The sequence below is a fragment of the Wyeomyia smithii genome, chromosome 1 (genome assembly GCF_029784165.1).
Source record: "Wyeomyia smithii strain HCP4-BCI-WySm-NY-G18 chromosome 1, ASM2978416v1, whole genome shotgun sequence".
NCBI lineage: Eukaryota > Metazoa > Arthropoda > Insecta > Diptera > Culicidae > Wyeomyia > Wyeomyia smithii.
The window spans coordinates 114,332,895-114,336,307 of NC_073694.1; the positions used below are offsets into that span (position 1 = coordinate 114,332,895).

The 3,413-nt window shown below is 41.3% G+C and overlaps 1 long non-coding RNA gene across 1 annotated transcript; it reads left to right on the top strand.

The window, feature by feature from the left end:
• Positions 1–273: 273 nt before the first annotated feature.
• On the top strand, positions 274–2,266 carry LOC129727655 (uncharacterized). Its single transcript, XR_008728578.1, has 2 exons — positions 274–612; positions 674–2,266. It is a non-coding gene; the product is annotated as an uncharacterized LOC129727655 (long non-coding RNA).
• Positions 2,267–3,413: the final 1,147 nt, after the last annotated feature.

Consider the following 3,413-nt stretch of genomic DNA (forward strand, 5'->3'; position numbering starts at 1 on the left):
TGTACACTGGTTCACTTAAATTTAACAAAACATCACCGGTGTAATCTTTCAAAACTGTGTACCTTGTGAAGAATTTCAAAAAATGATATTCGCTTATGCATGGTGAAAAACAGAACTGTATAGTTCTTGGCAACAAACGGCACAAAAACTGTGTTGACGAAACGATAGATTTTCTCTTCGCGCGACTCTATATACCATAGACTCTGCTGAACACGAATCTTTGCCCGCAAACGCAATAACCCACATTAATTTACCCAGCAGTAACTCATACCCCGAAATTATCGGTCACAGAGAAAACTGCTACTGCAATTCGCATAAATACTCAACATAAAACGATTATGCTTCTACACCGGACTACATCCGATAACCTGAAACATGAACCGACATAAATAACTCAAAATACATTTTACGAAATGTTTCTAACATCGCACATAATCGACCAGAACGAAATAGACGAAAAATGATTAAACACCCTGTGCTATAAAAAGCTCCGCACTGAATTACGCACACATATGAACACCCGTACAGCAGCGATAGAAACGTCAAACGTAAAGTAAACAGTGATTAAGAAGAGTGTGTTTTGTGCTACGGGATAGTAAATCGGAAAAACAGGTAAGAAAAATGATAATTTTATATAATTTATACGGAAGTTCACTAAAGAGAACTTCCATAGAAAACTATGTTTTGAAGGACCATATCACCGCCTCCATCGATACCCGCGACGGATGGAATGGACTACCCGGGTACGAGTAGGATCTGGAGGCGAATATAGAGATGAACCGGACATCGAAGGAAGAAATGAACAGGAAAGATGACTTCCAATTACAGGTAAGATTATGAACAAGAACTAATATGGTTATTTCTTAATTTTTTTAGGAGAGCCGGACACTAGAATAAGATTTTGCTCCGAAGGGTGGCTGCAGCGGCTTGCTAGCATGACGGCAGCGAGCCATAAATTCCAAACCATAAACTTTCCAAAACATAAATTTTTCAACCCAGACAAAAATTTCAGAAACTAACAATATTTCATGCAAAAACATGTACACTAACATAAATAATTTACTAAATAAACAATTGAATAAATAACAGATAAGAAAATAAATTAATTAACCCTAATTCAGCAAACCCATAAACCTCTAAATAAATATTTACTTATATCCTAAATATAAATAAATAAATAAATAACATGCAATTAAATCTACTATTTACAAAGTAAATCGACTCACTAACTCAAATATTAAATTTAAGTAGCAGGCCAATTTGTAAATGTACATAGCGTTAGGTACTAACTTACACCTAAGACTCGATGTAGTTGCACACACTAACATTATTGACGCCGAAAGGGAAATTTTGCATTCGCCTCGTTTTTTCCTTGCCCTTGATTTGTCTAACGTCTTTTAGAAGTCTTTCCCTGGTAAAATGAAGAAACTCTCTTCGTTTGATGCTAACATTCACCAAGAATTCGTTGTCTGTGGACGATTCTTGGTAATATGTTTCGCTTCAACTACTCAGAACAATTTCTTCGTTCTAACTTCCCACTTTTCTATTTCGACACATTTCGTAAAGTTCCTCGAGCGTTGCAGCATCAAGGATCCCCCAGTAAATAAAAGGGTTTTTGTGAGGGCCGCACTACTGTGCGCAGCCTTACGAAATGGCAGAACAGTGTTTCTGCACCAGAGCTTTCGCATCATGGCTCAGTTGTCTCGACTCAATTGAGCCTATGTATCGAAAATGTTTGAAGAATTTCAACAAAGTGAGGTTGAGAATTGGAACAAATTGTTACCATTCTACACAATCTTGAAATTTTAGTGCGGCGAGTATTTGTAGAACTGAGTCATTACTTGACCCTGCGAAATCATCGCTTTGGGCTCACTTCTAATTCGTGTTTCCACTACTTTCGACAGGTCATTGCCCAGCTCCTTCTTTAACTTCATACTCTGTTCTACGAGGCCAATACTCTTACGAGCCACTTTGATTGTGCAGATTCAGCAACTTGCCCAATGACCATCGAGAAAGCGAAAGGAAGTTCGGTCCCTCACTTATTTTAAAATTGAAAAAGTTACTCCGTAGAGCTACACAGGTTTTGAAAATCAAAATTTATCCTTGTCACTCCAGATGCATAGCTTAAAAAAATCAAATTTTATTTTGTCACTCCGTAGAGTTACATAGCTCGAAAAGAAATCAATTTCATATTGTCACTCCTTAGAGTTACATAGCTGGAAAATAAATTTATCAAAATTCTGCAACGGTGGAAACGTTAGACTAAGGACGAGACAATTTTTTAAGAAATTTACAATTGTAAGTTCCCAGTCTTCGTCCTTCTAAATCGTCAAGATCGTAGCAATGTGCCCCTACAACCCTCCTTACCACCGCTGGAATGTACTTCGGTGCCAGCTTGGCGCAAAACCCTTTCCCTTTGTCCGACTGCTCCGTGTTCTTTTTGAGCACCTGCTCACCGACCGAGTAGGTAGGACAGTTCGCATTGGAGCGCAGGTTGTAGTACGAGGAGTGCTTTTCATAAGCGGTTTTTTAATTTTTTCGCACATCTTCAAGCAGCTTTTTCCTCTCCTCGTCTACTAGCTTGTCGTTACCCGGAGTCGGCGCGTCGCGCAGATGCCGATATTCTCGGCCGTCGGATACCATGTTCCGACCAAACAGGACAAAGTAAGGAGTGTAGTGGGTGGCTTCGTGGACAGAGTTTCTCACCGCGTTGCCGATCTGTTGCAGGTTATTCGCCCATTCTTTGTGATCCTTCTTGATGCAAGCCCGAATAGAAGTCGTTATCACCCTGTTAACCCTTTCCGTGTCATTCACCTGGGGTGGTAATTGGGCGTTCTCCAGTGTGTGACATGGTACCGGGTCAACAGATCGTTGAATAACGAAGAGGTGAACTGGGATCCATTATCCCAGAGGATCACTTCCGGTACTCCAAACAGCAGGAACAGAGAATTCTCCACGAAGATGACTAACGATTCAGCTGTTGCTTGTCGGAAGGGCTGAACGATCACGAATTTGGAAAACAGGTCGGTCACCACCAGAAGGCACGTGTTTCGATTTTTGCCCGAAGTTGGCAGAGGGCCGACATAATCCATTGCGAGAAATTGCCACGGGTACTGAGCGATCTTCTTCTGATTGGCCATGGGAGGTTTCGTGTTCTGGTTCGAAGCTTTGCTCATCTAACACGTTAAGCAGGTTTGACAGATTCGCTTCACTTCACTGCTCATGTATGGCCAATAGAATCGTTCCCTCACAGCATTCAATGTCTTCTCGAAGCCCAAATGTGCACGTTCGTGAACCGTACGCCCAATCTCGGGTCTCTCCGCTTTTGCTGGATACCGTTTCCACTGAAATCGCGGGTCCTCAACTCTTCCGTCCACCTTCACGAACTTCCAAATTTCCCCGTGGGCAACACG